The 17,193-nt window shown below is 36.9% G+C and overlaps 1 protein-coding gene and 1 long non-coding RNA gene across 4 annotated transcripts in view; one reads left to right on the forward strand and one right to left on the reverse strand.

The window, feature by feature from the left end:
* Positions 1-17,193, reverse strand: part of LOC127960142 (LHFPL tetraspan subfamily member 3 protein-like) — a 64,248-nt gene that overhangs the window by 23,675 nt on the left and 23,380 nt on the right. The window lies entirely within an intron of this gene.
* Positions 978-3,471, forward strand: LOC127960143 (uncharacterized). 3 transcript variants are annotated; one of them, XR_008154339.1, is made up of 7 exons: positions 1,101-1,151; positions 1,298-1,342; positions 1,424-1,482; positions 1,571-1,636; positions 2,318-2,454; positions 2,570-2,922; positions 3,126-3,471. It is a non-coding gene; the product is annotated as an uncharacterized LOC127960143 (long non-coding RNA). The 3 variants fall into 3 exon arrangements; XR_008154338.1 differs by having other exon boundaries at positions 978-1,342; positions 3,126-3,469; XR_008154337.1 differs by lacking the exon at positions 1,298-1,342 and having other exon boundaries at positions 984-1,151; positions 3,126-3,468.

Raw genomic sequence — 17,193 nt, forward strand, 5'->3', positions numbered from 1 at the left:
ACCAGCCTTCTCTCACTCTCACGACTGCAGTGAGGATCGACTCTATCCGAGCAGGTAACATGCGTGCCACAACACGCCCCGGATAAGTTGGTCTCTGTACTGGAGAAAGCACACTTTTCTTGCCGTTAAGTCTTAATCCCTGCTCTTTCATGTGAGCGAGAATGACACCTCAATGCCAAACCATGATCTGCTCTGATTGAGCTAATATCAACCAATCATCAATGTGGGTGAGTTGTGAAAGTGTGGGGTGAGAGTGCAAGGCCAGTGAAAGATCCGAATTGGTAGGCTTTTGCCCCCAAAAGCAAACCTCAGGAACTTCCGATGAAAAAGGATGGAGATGAGTGCATCTTTTTAATAGATTGTGACGCAACAGTCCTCGCACTTGGCCTGTGCAAGCGTTCTGAACTTCAGTCCACTTACTGAGCGGTTCAAAAAGCACAGATCTAAAAAAGGACACAACACCTCATCCTTCCTCGAAACAGTGAAGTACCGGCTGTAGGACCCGGAGACTGATCTCTGGTGTCATCAGAGCAATTAGCTCGGTTCCCTGAAGCGGTGCACTGGCAGGAGACGGCCGAACTAGCTGCTCTGGAAACCTCCCAAGAGGTCGCAAGCCTCTTAGCACCACTACGTTTCCGGGCGGTAAAGGAGAGAAGCGCTCGCCGGAGATCGCTGTGCCCTGGAACACCGGCAGGGTTGGCAGATTGATCTCCTGAGGGCACTGAGGAGAGACGGGCACCTTGTAATGCGGTGTACACTGCTCTCCAAGGTCCTGAGCCACAGCATCAGGATTCTCGTAGCTGAAATCTCCTAAAAACGATAGTCCTCAGACCCACGTCGTCTGCTAGGAAGACTAGATCTGGGAGTGCCACTCTGACTCTAGCTTCTGCTGAGTACAAAAGTGACAACCCCAGCACAAGGGGCTGGAACACGGTTGGGACTGCTCCGCCCGAGTAACCCCAGAGTGCAGTCTGGACGATGGGGCGGGGCAACACTTCGAGGCGGAGCGACACGTGTCGCCCCGCCCATATTTGTTTTCCCCACCTTTGACATTTTCCTCCGTGCCAGCAGGGGGCAGTTTGCGTTGAAACAAACAGAACGGTGGCAACTACAGCAGCAGAGTAATAACGCTATTCCGTTGATTGCTTGAGGTGAGTAAAAGTGGTTGTGTAAATATCTTATAATATGAAATGCGATGTTCGATCATTTATTTATCCATGGTACGTTCAATTTGAATAATTATTGTTAATAATTGTTATAAATTGCTCATTTTATTGTTCTTTGTGGATTGTAACAGTACACTCTGTACATGGCTTTAGTTCATAGGTTCGATTTTACAGAGGTATGGCATCACATTTGTTAAGTTATTTGAACAGACATGCATGATTTTTGTGTGTATATTATTATTATTATTATTTTTCAGGATGACATGATCAGGAGGTGGTGGTGTTCTGTTCTCCTGGACAGCTTTACTCCGCAAATGTATGTAGCTGTTTGAATGTTGCTACATGAAACATTACTCTGTACTATATCTAGCAATATACCTACCTCTTGACATTTGTTCTTTTAGAGCTCAACCACTGAGGGGAGGAACTTCACCATTCACCATGTCTTCAGGCAGAGTCCAGCAAAGCAGGTTATTACATTCATTAAGAACTAATAATTACATATGTGTGTACATGCAGAGGTATTTTAGTTATTACAGCTACATAGTTGTTCAGATGTGAAATTGGTATTATGTACAAGTACTATATTGGTCAATACTGTGGATTATTTAATATATAACTATCAGTTAACATCAGCATCAAAGACATTTAAAAACATTTCAGCTTAATTCATTTTCAGACAGCAGCAAGTTTTTTAAATAACTTCTGTTTGCGATCTAATGTGGATTTTGTTCACCATATAAGATAGAAATATTTATATTCAATGTAAAAGATCTTCATGTGGATCATGCATACAAATATATACAAATATCTCACTGGATTATTACAATTAATGGCAAAATGAATGTGTGGAAATGTAAACTAATATATCCTACTGACACACAACAGCAAAAGATATAAATAATTGGCTTAAAACAGTTTTTTTTTTCAATGTGAAAATACTAACACTAATACTTCTGCACAGTACTGTATATATTAACATTTTATTAGTGTTATTATAAAAGAATGAGTATGCAGTTGTGACAACAATCTATAGAGTTTTTAATGAGAGTTTGTTTAAAGCAAGGTTGTCTGTATTCAGTGTTTATATAATGTTTAATAACTTTTATATACATATATAAATAAACCTATGTATGTTTTTGATTCAACAGCTTCCACTGGAAATCCTCAGGGAAGTTATTTTGTCGGCGGGTGACTCTGCATATTTGACACTTTCTCTGGTTTGCAGATGGTTTAGGGTTGTGCTCCGAAGTTTTTCGGAAAGCGGCACAGTTTGCCTGGCTAGAGAGTAAGATTTCCCCGTTTAATGCTCATTCTCCAATTGAATTTTGTAGTAGAAGGCTGTTAAACTTTTTTTGTATTATTATTATTATCTTTCATGTATTTTGTCTTTACACTATAAGTTGTGGCCAACTGGAAGAATTGTCCTCCTGTCTCCTGACCGGAACGAGTTCAGACGGATGTACAGCATCAGGGAACGCTTGCAGTGCAGAGCCCTTTTCAAGTTTAACCCACCAGGGTACAGGGAAGAGACCGGCGTGGTGATCTTCTGGGCTTTTGTTTACACCGGATTTTGTTCCAAGGACTGTTTTTTTTTTTTTTTTTTTTTTTTTTGCGGCATGAAACACATTTGTGTGTTAAGTTCATTGAAGGGAAATAACTGGTTTTGATTATTAATTGATGTAATTTAAAGTTAAACTTTGCACTGTATAATGTTTTAATAAAAAAGCTATGGAAAACACGTGCATGACAACAGGTTTCAGTCATTTACATCAGTCTATCATTCTTTAAGGTTTCTCATATTTTTTTTTTTTTTTGCGGCATGAAACACATTTGTGTGTTAAGTTCATTGAAGGGAAATAACTGGTTTTGATTATTAATTGATGTAATTTAAAGTTAAACTTTGCACTGTATAATGTTTTAATAAAAAAGCTATGGAAAACACATGCATGACAACAGGTTTCAGTCATTTACATCAGTCTATCATTCTTTAAGGTTTCTCATATTTGATGATAACATGATTTGCTATGCATTGCTCATAATGGATTCTTAGTTTAGTTGTGACAGGATTGTGAGGATTAATGAGGTTTTCAGTAGTGCAGTTCAGAAAACAAATAACAGAAAGTAACAAGTGTTTTTGGGCAAGTTCTTTAGAACCTGTATAGTTCCTTCCTTGCAAAAAGTAACCATGGATTTATTGTAGTAAAAATATTTGTTGGCACATTAATTACTGTGAGCTGTAATTATAAAAACACCATAGTTTTACTATAGTTACTGTAGCAGAACCTTAGTAAATTTTCGTAGGGGCCAAGGGAATGTTCAGAATATTTTTGGTGACGTTCAGAGACTGGTGACAATTTGTTACACACACGACACACACACACACACACACATATATATATATATATATATATATATATATATATATATATACACACACACACACACATATATATGTATGTATATATTATTTGAATATATAAATCAAGGTACTCCATGACTATCTACATAACCATACTTCGCATAATATTGCCGTGTCATTTTCAAACCAGCGAGTAATGCCGAGGTAGCGTCTACACTACAGCCATTGAGGGAGAAGACCATTTATTTTTATTCTGTTCGTCGTAATCCAAAACTCTTTGTATTTATACGGGGTGTTGTGGAAATGCAACAATAAATGCAAAAACACAACATGTATATTCACTTTTTAATTTATATTAAAAGTTTATTCCCACTTCCCTAGAGCCCCTGTACATCTAACTTCACATAGTCAGATAAAAATGTAATTTTATTCCTGAGAATTAAATGTAGTCCACGACCAGATGAGTCAACCACGGTCTGGTGTAGAAAACTCACATAAAAACGAAATTATGTAATACACGCGTTGCCTCGGCAGTGCGTTTTTTTTATTTTTTTGCTACTCAGTCACACAAACAACATCAATCTCCTCAGAAAAAGATGAATGCTGCAGCGAGCTCTGCCTCAGAGGACAAAGAAACCGCAGTGCGGGTTTCCAAGCCTCGAGAATGAGCTCTAGATCTAGTGAACACAGGTGGAGTTAGGAAGAGCCGTCTCCAACCCGTTCGCCAGATCATGTGCGATTCCCGCTATCGCGGTCACCGCCATGCCTCAGCAGCAGTGCGACTGCAACCGCTAGATCGCATGCACGGACACACTCCTTGGAGCGTGTCTGGCGAGAGAGCATGCAGCAGCAGTGAGCTGTCTCAGAAGGTGAAGAAACCACAGCGCTGAGATCCAAAATCAAAACCCACGAGCACAACCACCGCTCTGCCTCGGCGAAAGCAGGGCGGCACCGCGAGAAACGCGAGTGACAGCTCCCTCCTGAAAGAGAGCCTTCTAAGAGTGAAACAAAGTGCTCACATCGCAGCCGTCAACTCCCTCAAAAGCTGACACTGCGCGCTTCACTCTCAAGCAGACAATACACAAGCTGTGTGTGTCCCTACAGCCCCATTTTTTTTGCTGGCAGAGAAAACACACAGCCTGAACGCTGCCTGCTCTCGCCCAAAACTTCTCTTGATTGAAGCTTTGACAGATGGAGTTTATCAGTGGACAAACGACACTAAATAAGACTCACACATAGCGCTTGCTGAAAACAGAAGGCTGATTACTGGCTTTGCCGCTCATGCTTTTATGCTTCCTGGTCTCTGACGTCACCTGCCTCTGACGTATTGCCCTTCCATTGGACTGATTACACAATTATTCAGGGACGTCACACTGGAGGCATTCCCCAATCGTTCACAATACAGCTAGAGTTCCTGAAGAGGAACTAAACGTTCTACTGTACTACTAGTATCAGTGACCATCACAATAATGTTAATAATGTAGTTTATCATTTTGTTTATTTGAGAGCACATAAACGATATACACTTTGGAAATGCTAGTTATGTGATGTTCATTTGTATATTTCAACATTACAAAAAAACAGTCAATACCAGTTTGCTAAAGCAGTAATTTATTTTGAATTTTAAGCAATAAGGTATTTTTACTATTTAAAATACCTGCTTTCTATTTAAATATATTTTACAATTTAATTTATTCTTGTGATCAAAGCTAAATTTTCAGCATCTTTACTCCAGTGTAGCAATAATACACTATACCATTCAAAAACTTGGAGTCAGTATATATAGAAACTAAAACTTTTATTAAGCACACACATGATGATAAATAAAAACGATTAATACGATAAATGTTACAATGCTGTTCTTTCAATTTATCAAAAAAAAAAAACTGAAAAAAATCTTCTCAGTTCTTTTCATCATCATTAAGAATAATAATAATAATAATAATAATAACTTTTTTGTAGAAAATCTGAATATCAAAAGGATTGACTGAAGTAATGATGCTAAAAATTCAGCTTTGAAAGTCAGCTTTGATTATTCCTAATAAACTGTTTAACTGCACTTGCAAGTGAATCTTAAATTATTTTGTGGGATAATTAAATATATTCTAAATAAACTACAAACATAAAATTATATAGATTTATGTTGTCCTCACATTCTTTCCTGTAACTCTTCCCTCTCAGTCACACACCTGACTGAAAGGCTCATTATGCAGCTCATTATGCGGGTCTTTGTCTTCTCAGGTGTAAATGACAATGATATTCATGATAGTTGACGCCAACCCGAATATGACTTTTACAAACAAAAAGTGTCTTTTTATCAATCTATTGTTTTCTGTGAGTGAGTAAACAAGATGATTTTCACATCATTTTGAGGCAAAAATTCTAGGCTACAAGCTCCCGGTTTGACAGTCTCATGAACAAATGTTCTGTATGTGTTTTATGACCTTATTTCAGTGACGTAAAAAAAAAAAAAAAATTCACTAACCAGGCATAAATGTTGTTTTCTCAAAAAGAAACCATGTACATACATGCTATTTATATATTATTGTAGCCCAGTTTGTTCTGAATACAGTGTTTTCAGACTTTATGAATATATTTATAAGCAACTGAGAAAAAAAAACAAAAAACTGTTGTGCTCCTTCATGCTTTTTTGGAACCTTTGATACTTTTTTTCAGGATTCTTTTATGAATAATAATAATACCCCCCCCCCAGCATTTATTGAAAATGGAAATCTTATTTTACATTAATAATGTAATAATAAAAACTACCATTCAACTGTTTAGAGTCAGAAATTTTTTTCTTTCTTTTTTGAAAGTAATGAATACTTTTATTCAAAAAGGATTTGTTAAATTGATAAAAATGATAGTAAAGACTCATATTATTAGAAAAGATTTGAATTTTAAATAAATGCTGTTCTTTTTAACTTTTATTCATAAAATAATCCAGAAAAAAGTATCACAGTTTCCACCACTGATAATAAATCAGCATATTGATTTCCGAAGGATCATGCCACACTGAAGATTGGAGTAATGATGCTGTAAATACAGCTATGATCACAGAAATAAATTATATTTTAAAGTATATTAAAACAGAACCGATATTACAAACTGAAATAATATCTCACAATATTACAAATGATTTCTGTTTTTTTGAGCAAATAAATTACGAGAAAGTGGAATCACTTCCTGTTCCTGTTGTCACTTGGCATATTGCATGTATTTAGCTTACTCAGTTGTCTTTATTAATCCTTTATTTAATATACTTTATTGTAAATGTTACTGTATGCCTACCATTCAATTGCACAACTGCTGTAGAGAGTACTTCATCAATCTCAAACGTGCTGTTGCACACAAACAACCTACCTCCTGTAGTAAGTATCCCACTTGGACTCACTACAGCTTTTAGAGTGTGAAATCATTTTTTTTAAACCCTCTCTTAAGACTTTGACATTTTCAGTATTTCATTGCTTTAGCATAGTTTGTGATTGTTTGATTTAGTCTCTTACACTAGGGCACTAGTACTAAGCAGACACCCTTTCATACACTTCCCAAACTGCTTGTTTCATGTGGTGTCAAAGGGATGCTGCAGCCTATCCCAGCATCTTAGGCCAAAGGCAGGGTAACGCCACGATTATTTTGATCAATATTGTAGTCACGATTTTTTAACATGATTATTAGTGGGCCATATGACCAAAACTTTATCTAAAATATTTAAAGATAGTGATATATATCAGGCCAGCGGCCTCGTGCCTATGGCCGAATCACAGCCATGCCGATATACAGCCATATCTCACTTCTACTCATGTGATATTACATTTATTCAACAGTTTGACGGCGGGAGTGTGTAAATAAATTAGAAACAGCAATGGAGTGTCTTTAAAAGCCCTCTTTTGTGCAGAACTGCTTCTTTCTGCCACAGATTTAAATCTAAAGTTGACAGTTTAACAGCTGAGCCCCAGTCTCCGTTTACCAATTCCAAAACGTCACTTTACAGCTAGTAACGAGGTAATCTTATTGTACAACTTCATCTGTATCTGATTTTGAATGAGCAGAAATCTGTAAGAAACGCATTGATCCATGGGTAAAATAACTGACGAAATTGTACTGTTATTTTCATCACAAACAAACGTTGCACTGCAAAAAGCTGCAGTTATACATTTTAATGCTGGCAACCATGTTATTGGCCTATCATGTGGTATGGCAAAAGTTTACACACTAGTATTCCAATAAGCCACATTGAAACTCTCCTGAAATTTTATTTATTTATATACGTTATGAACAGAATTGTGATATTTAAAAAAAACTGACATATTTGAGATGCGGAGGACAAGATTCAGGACAAGCCCAAATCACTGTTTGGAAAATGGATTCATGGTGTAATTGCTTATTATAGAAATTCTGTAAATTTTGAACACAGAAAAGTTACCGACTGCAGCTTTAAGCAAATAGTGTATAAATAGCCTCTACATTTATTCTAATTCTATTTTTATGCAATAAAAAATAAATAAAAGGACTTCAATTAAATAGCCTTGGACAAACTATGCAAAAAAAAAAAAGACATCTTCTGAACTAACGAACTTCTGCCAAAACCATGGTTACGTCATATTTGCGAACATACAAGCGAACTTGTGATGCATTGAGTATAAATCAGCCTGGTGTGGGAAATGGTGTTCCTGGAGTGAAGCTGGAGTGGAGTGATTATTAAATGCTAAGAGCACGGAGGGTAAATTGTTGCCACTCCACTCACATACTCTGTCCAACACCGCCACACAAATGTGGCTTTTACTACAGGATTAAACACAGAGTAACAGCTCTTTACCAGTTACAATAGACAGTCAGTCACAGGGAATTATAATGGCCTTTTTCATCAGTTAATTTCTTAAATCATCATAGGCCTATGTTCTGGCCTGCCATCTAGTGGGGAATTTGTTTTTGTCCCAATGCCAAACTTACTTGCCGACCCCTGCATTATACAACTGTGAAAGTAATGCAGTTACAGGTATGGCAGATCCTCTGAACAGAGGACGATCACCCCAAGAAGGAATCACCCCAGTATTTAGGACTTTCCGGTCAACATTGAGCACAAATGGGTACAATACCCATTATCTTGCAGTTTTCAATTGCAATTATTTCGCCTTAAAATGAGAAAGGTTACATTATCCTGTTAATTCCTTATTTTTTATATTTTTACATTCCTCTGGGCTTTTAGTCTAAAAGTGTTTTTATCAGATAAAAACTTATGGATTATCATATTTTTACATTAAATATCTTTCGAGTGAAGTATTTATTTATTTTTACCCAAAAAATGGGGTGATGTGAGCATTATGGAGCGCTAAACTCTCACATGTAACTTATGTTTTATTCATACACAATGCCGGAGGGTTCCCTTGCACAGGCTCATAGGGAGTAATAAAACTTATGAGGTTTCAGGAAATCCCTAATATGGACAAAGACATCCAGCTATAGCTGTAGTTGTTTAAGATGTAGACAGAGACATTTTGTCTAGTTTTGCAGTTTTTGTACTGTTGTGTCTGTGTTCCTGAAGCCCTCTTGGGTATTTTCATAAGAAAGATAAATGAATAATGCAGTGCAATGCACTGTTAATCAGCATAGCCTTTATCACTGTATACAATACTATAAAATTACAGAATTTCTGCCTCATTTTGTGATAAGAAGCTAGTTAACAGGTGGAAGTTAGCATGAAATTAATATTATAATATTATAGCATATTAATACTTTATTAAGAAGACATGGAAAGTCGAGTTCAAGCTACTACTTTACATGCAAGGACAATACGCTGTCAAGACAGAGCAGTGACAAAGAGACCAGTGACTAACTGGTATGGATATTTTCATGGCCGAATCCAACATCTTAAAAAGTACAGTGGCTAATTGCTGATATAAACCCGATTTAGTTCTACATGACTTCACTGTTTCATTTTAAGACAGTACTGTACAAATTATATTTATTTTGCGTAATATATGGTAAACTAATTAGAAGTACATACATACAAAACATTTTAACCATTTTAAAACATCCATTCTCTGAGACAAGCTTGTAGAAGAGCAGAATGAAAATGGAAAAGGACAAATTGCAAATCACCTATGAAAATGCTTAGAAGCTCACTTGTAGCTTTTCAGGATGCAGTGAAATCTGCTGAGTCTAAAAACTTTTCAAACTGAATTGCAAAAAAATCATCACAGATCTAATGCTTTATTTTCTGTTATTAACTCTGTTTTAAATCCTTTTGTAAATGTCATGTCAAATCCCTCTGTGTAATTATATGAACACTTTCTCAAGATTTTTAGTTGATAAGATAACTACTTTTGAGATCCGCAGCCATCTGCTAATGTATGATCTGATTCTTGTTGTTCTTCAGCCACATGGAGCATTTTTGACTTAATAATAATTGACTTAATTATTGACTATTTGAAACCCTCTTTTTGCTCCCATGATTTTCTCCCTCCACATATTTTAAAACAATTTCTTTTATTTGGTTGGACCCAGATATCTTTTCTGAATATTATATATATATATATATATATATATATATATATATATATATATATATATATATATATATATATATATATATATATATATATATATATATACAGTATTGTTCAAAATAATAGCAGTATGTGACTAACCAGAATAATCAAGGTTTTTCGTATATTTTTTTATTGCTACGTGGCAAACAAGTTACCAGTAGGTTCAGTAGATTCTCAGAAAACAAATGAGACCCAGCATTCATGATATGCACGCTCTTAAGGCTGTGCAATTGGGCAATTAGTTGAATTAGTTGAAAGGGGTGTGTTAAAAAAAATAGCAGTGTGGCATTCAATCACTGAGGTCATCAATTTTGTGAAGAAACAGTTGTGAATCAGGTGGCCCCTATTTAAGGATGAAGCCAACACTTGTTGAACATGCATTTGAAAGCTGAGGAAAATGGGTCGTTCAAGACATTGTTCAGAAGAACAGCGTACTTTGATTAAAAAGTTGATTAGAGAGGGGAAAACCTATAAAGAGGTGCAAAAAATGATAGGCTGTTCAGCTAAAATGATCTCCAATACCTTAAAATGGAGAGCAAAACCAGAGAGACGTGGAAGAAAACGGAAGACAACCATCAAAATGGATAGAAGAATAACCAGAATGCCAAAGGCTCAGCCAATGATCACCTCCAGGATGATCAAAGACAGTCTGGAGTTACCTGTAAGTACTGTGACAGTTAGAAGACGTCTGTGTGAAGCTAATCTATTTTCAAGAATCCCCCGCAAAGTCCCTCTGTTAAAAAAAAGGCATGTGCAGAAGAGGTTACAATTTGCCAAAGAACACATCAACTGGCCTAAAGAGAAATGGAGGAACATTTTGTGGACTGATGAGAGTAAAATTGTTCTTTTTGGGTCCAAGGGCCACAGGCAGTTTGTGAGACGACCCCCAAACTCTGAATTCAAGCCACAGTACACAGTGAAGACAGTGAAGCATGGAGGTGCAAGCATCATGATATGGGCATGTTTCTCCTACTATGGTGTTTGGCCTATTTATCGCATACCAGGGATCATGGATCAGTTTGCATATGTTAAAATACTTGAAGAGGTCATGTTTCCCTATGCTGAAGAGGACATGCCCTTGAAATGGTTGTTTCAACAAGACAATGACCCAAAACACACTAGTAAACGGGCAAAGTCTTGGTTCCAAACCAACAAAATTAATGTTATGGAGTGGCCAGCCCAATCTCCAGACCTCAATCCAATTGAGAACTTGTGGGGTGATATCAAAAATGCTGTTTCTGAAGCAAAACCAAGAAATGTGAATGAATTGTGGAATGTTGTTAAAGAATCATGGAGTGGAATAACAGCTGAGAGGTGCCACAAGTTGGTTGACTCCATGCCACACAGATGTCAAGCAGTTTTAAAAAACTGTGGTCATACAACTAAATATTAGTTTAGTGATTCACAGGATTGCTAAATCCCAGAAAAAAAAAATGTTTGTACAAAATAGTTTTGAGTTTGTACAGTCAAAGGTAGACACTGCTATTTTTTTGAACACACCCCTTTCAACTAATTGCCCAATTGCACAGCCTTAAGAGCGTGCATATCATGAATGCTGGGTCTTGTTTGTTTTCTGACAATCTACTGAACCTACTGGTAACTTGTTTGCCACGTAGCAATAAAAAATATACTAAAAACCTTGATTATTCTGGTTAGTCACATTGTACTGCTATTATTTTGAACAATACTGTATATATATATATATATATATATATATATATATATATATATATATATATATATATATATATTTATATATAAAACTGCTTTTATCCCAATTAGAATGTTATGTGGGCAGCCAGGGAACTGTGCTTAATTGGTCTAAATCTTATTTAACAAAAATACATTTTTCTGTAGGATTGGGTAACTTTTCTTCATTGCCGGCTCAATTTTCTTGTGGAATTCCACAGGGTGCAATTCTCACACCTGTTCTCTGCTCTCTGTATTTACTTCCTTTGAGCTACATTTTCAGAAAGCATGGTGTATCATTTTACTGCTGTGCAAATTATACCCAAATGTACTGTATTTACCTCTGAAATGCAATAAACATTGTGCCCTGAAATCTCTTTTTGTTTGCCTAGATGAAGTGAATACTTGGTTTTCTCAAAACTTTCTATTTCTGAATGAATCAAAAACCGAGCTCATAGTCTGTGGTCTATATGAAAATTCTGGGAGTAGAAGTATTGACCTGGAATACTTCATCCTGCATCAAGAATTTCTGTGTGTTTTGGGATTGTAGCCTCAAATTCGACAAACAAATAAATGCAGGGATTGGTTCTTTATTTCCTTCAAGATTAAATATTTTCTCTCTTTGAAAACCCATAGAGATTGCAATCCACGTGCTTGTGTGGAGAATTACTATTAGTACCTTACTGATTTTATGATTGATCATGCATGCTACAGTATGGCATTTGAGACATGTGTCCAACAGTGTCTACATTAGTGACAGCCTGGTGAATAATCTGCATTACAAAAAGGAAAATAATAATAATAATAAAAAATCTTTAAAGGTTATTCACGATTATGCATTGCTGTCAAGGTAGCTAGACCTTACAGTGCTTTGTTATATGGAGCTGTTTGGTAGACCGTGATTTAATTTGTTTGTCTTATAAAGTGTTTCAGTGACAGATGAAGATCAGATGTAAGAAAGTACACACATTACACTATAATTAAAATGCAGTAAACTTTAATGGACAATAAAACAAAGGTAGAAAATCGTATAACTCCAAGCCGGCACTTTAACTTCTTATAAATACACAGCTAAACAAAGGCAGATCCATAACTCATTTTAAAGGGGTCATATGATAGGATTTCTATTTTTCCTTTTCTTTAGTGTGTTATGTAGCTATCTGTTCATGTATAATATCTGCAGAGTTAGAAAGCTCAAAGACTCAAAGAGGTCGCTGTTGGACAGTGTTTTCTCTACTTCCTGTTGGCCTTCTGTAGCTAATCATAGCTCCGTGTAGCTGTTTTTATTTTATATTTTTTTCTCTATAATCTTTCTTACTATCACTGTCTGTTTGTTTGTTTTTTAAATTGTAAAATATAACTTAATTCACACCATATTTCTGATATTACCGATCAATCTTATCAGATTAACTTTGACCTTCACTCTTCCGTGACTGCAGTACACCTGCAAAGCGTTAGCACTCGTTAGCTTGTCATTAGCGTTTTCTTTTCTCCTCTCCTCTCCTCTCTCACGCTGCAGTTTTCCACAAGTTCATCAAACAACCGCAGTAAGAATATTTCATCAAGCACGGTGAGTAATGGCTTCTCCTACAATTGTTATGTGCACCTCTTGCCACATGTACAGTTTATCTATCTCTGTCGCTGATGAGGGATTCACATGTGATAAATGCAGGGAAATAGTTAGGCTGACAGAGAAGATTTCAGAATTAGAGACACGCATCCAAACTTTAATTGAGGACAGTAAGAATGTTAGGGCTCTAGATATGGCTTTGGATGTGTCTAGCTCAGGGACTCCTGTACATTGTCCGGTTCCAGCAGAGCCCCTGCAGCAGGGCAACTGGGTGACGGTGAGGCAGCGTAGTCGTGGGTCAAAACACCGCTCTTCTGTTCCGATCAAAACATTAAACAGGTTCTCCCCACTCAGTGATGCACCCACTGAGAAACCTGATGAAAGTGCTCTAGTTATTGGCGATTCTATTGTACGGAGGAACGTGAATATAGAGACACCAGCCACCATAGTCAAATGTTTACCGGGAGCCAGAGCGCCTGACATCTTGGCAAATTTAAAAGTGCTGGCTAATGCTAAACGTAAATACAGTAAGATTGTTATTCATGCCGGCGCTAATGATGTTCGACTTCGCCAGTCGGAGATCACTAAAAATAACTTTAAAGAGGTGTGTGAACTTGCAAGCACGATGTCAGACACTGTAATATGCTCTGGTCCCCTGCCTGCTTACCGTGGTGACGAGATGCATAGCAGATTGTCATCACTCAATGGCTGGATGTCTAAGTGGTGCCCACAGAATAACATAGGTTTCATAGACAATTGGACGAGCTTTTGGGGCAGACCTGACCTGTTTAAAAGAGATGGTCTTCATCCCTCCTGGGGTGGTGCTGCTCTTCTGTCTAGAAATATGGCACATAGTCTTAGTGTTTATACTTGACTAACTGGGGCCCAGGTCAGGAAGCAGACAGACTGGCTAAACCGACCGTCTGCTAGCTGCATCCCATCACAGAGGTCAGTTAATTCTCAGCACATAGAGACTCTTTCACCTAGATATCACACTATAGAGACTGTGTCTGTTCCCCGAACTAGAAAATACAAAAAACGTCCAAACCAAGTTAAGTTTAACAATTTAATTGAGGTTCAACAAATAAAAAACAAATGCAATATGGATAAACAAATGATAAAGATTGGCTTATTGAATATCAGATCCATTTCTACGAAAACACTTTTTGTAAATAATATGATAACTGATCATAATATGGATGTGCTCTGTTTGACAGAAACTTGGCTAAAACCTGATGATTACATTATTTTAAATGAGTCCACCCCCCAAGATTATTGTTATAAACACGAGCCGCGTCTAAAAGGCAAAGGGGGAGGAGTTGCTTCAATTTATAACAACGTTTTCAGGATTTCTCAGAGGGCAGGCTTCAAGTATAACTCGTTTGAAGTAATGGTGCTTCATATAACATTATCCAGAGAAACCAATGTTAATGATAAATCCCCTGTTATGTCTGTACTGGCTACTGTATACAGGCCACCAGGGCACCATACAGACTTTATTAAAGAGTTTGGTGATTTTACATCCGAGTTAGTTCTGGCTGCAGATAAAGTCTTAATAGTTGGTGATTTTAATATCCATGTCGATAATGAAAAAGATGCATTGGGATCAGCATTTATAGACATTCTGAACTCTATTGGTGTTAGACAACATGTTTCAGGACCTACTCATTGTCGAAATCATACTCTAGATTTAATACTGTCACATGGAATTGATGTTGATAGTGTTGAAATTATTCAGCCAAGTGATGATATCTCAGATCATTATTTAGTTCTGTGTAAACTTCATATAGCCAAAATTGTAAATTCTACTTCTTGTTACAAGTATCGAAGAACCATCACTTCTACCACAAAAGACTGCTTTTTAAGTTATCTTCCTGATGTATCCGAATTCCTTAGCATATCCAAAACCTCAGAACAACTTGATGATGTAACAGAAACTATGGACTCTCTCTTTTCTAGCACTTTAAATACAGTTGCTCCTTTACGCTTAAGGAAGGTTAAGGAAAACAGTTTGACACCATGGTATAATGAGCATACTCGCACCCTAAAGAGAGCAGCCCAAAAAGTGGAGCGCAGCTGGAGGAAAACAAAACTAGAGGTATTTCGTATTGCTTGGCGGGAAAGTAGCATATCCTATAGAAAAGCATTAAAAACTGCTAGATCTGATTACTTTTCTTCTCTTTTAGAAGAAAACAAACATAACCCCAGGTATTTATTCAATACAGTTGCTAAATTAACAAAAAACAAAGCCTCAACAAGTGTTGACATTTCCCAACACCACAACAGTAATGACTTTATGAACTACTTTACTTCTAAAATCGATACTATTAGAGATAAAATTGCAACCATTCAGCCGTCAGCTACCGTATCACATCAGACAGTGCACTATAGACCCCCTGAGGAACAGTTCCACTCATTCTCTACTATAGGAGAGGAAGAATTGTATAAACTTGTTAAATCATCTAAACCAACAACATGTATGTTAGACCCTATACCATCTAAGCTCTTAAAAGAGGTGCTTCCAGAAGTCATAGGTCCTCTTCTGACTATTATTAATTCCTCATTGTCATTAGGATATGTCCCCAAAACCTTCAAACTGGCTGTTATTAAGCCTCTCATAAAAAAGCCACAACTTGACCCCAGATAACTTGTTAATTATAGACCAATCTCGAATCTCCCTTTTCTGTCCAAGATACTAGAAAAGGTGGTATCCTCACAATTATATTCCTTCTTGGAGAAAAATGGTATATGTGAGGATTTCCAGTCAGGATTTAGACCGTATCATAGTACTGAGACTGCTCTCCTTAGAGTTACAAATGATCTGCTCTTATCATCTGATCGTGGGTGTATCTCTCTATTAGTTTTATTGGATCTTAGTGCTGCGTTTGACACAATTGACCACAGCATTCTTTTGCATAGACTTGAGCACTTTGTTGGCATCAGTGGAAGTGCATTAGCATGGTTTAAATCGTACCTATATGACCGCCATCAGTTCGTAGCAGTGAATGAAGATGTATCATATCAATCACAAGTGCAGTATGGAGTACCTCAAGGCTCAGTACTAGGGCCACTACTCTTCACGCTTTATATGTTACCCTTGGGAGATATCATCAGGAAACATGGTGTTAGCTTTCACTGTTATGCTGATGATACGCAGCTCTATATTTCCTCGCAGCCTGGTGAAACACACCAATTTGAAAAACTAATGGAATGCATAGTCGATATAAAAAATTGGATGACGAGTAATTTCTTACTGCTAAATTCAGAAAAAAACAGAGGTGTTAATCATAGGGCCTAAAAACTCTGCTTGTAATAAACTAGAACACTGTCTAAGACTTGATGGTTGCTCTGTCAATTCTTCGTCATCAGTTTGGAACCTAGGTGTGCTACTTGATCGCAATCTTACCTTAGAAAGCCACGTTTCTAGCATTTGTAAAACTGCATTTTTCCATCTCAAAAATATATCTAAATTACGGCCTATGCTCTCAATGTCAAATGCAGAAATGTTAATCCATGCATTTATGACTTCAAGGTTAGACTATTGTAATGCTTTATTGGGTGGTTGTTCTGCACGCTTGGTAAACAAACTACAGCTAGTCCAAAATGCAGCAGCAAGAGTTCTTACTAGAACCAGGAAGTATGACCATATTAGCCCGGTCCTGTCCACACTGCACTGGCTCCCTATCAAACATCGTATAGATTTTAAAATATTGCTTATTACTTATAAAGCCCTGAATGGTTTAGCACCTCAGTATTTGAATGAGCTCCTTTTACATTATACTCCTCTACGTCCGCTACGTTCTCAAAACTCAGGCAATTTGATAATACCTAGAATATCAAAATCAACTGCGGGCG

Source organism: Carassius gibelio, chromosome B6 (assembly GCF_023724105.1).
Source record: "Carassius gibelio isolate Cgi1373 ecotype wild population from Czech Republic chromosome B6, carGib1.2-hapl.c, whole genome shotgun sequence".
Classification (NCBI taxonomy): Eukaryota; Metazoa; Chordata; class Actinopteri; order Cypriniformes; family Cyprinidae; genus Carassius; species Carassius gibelio.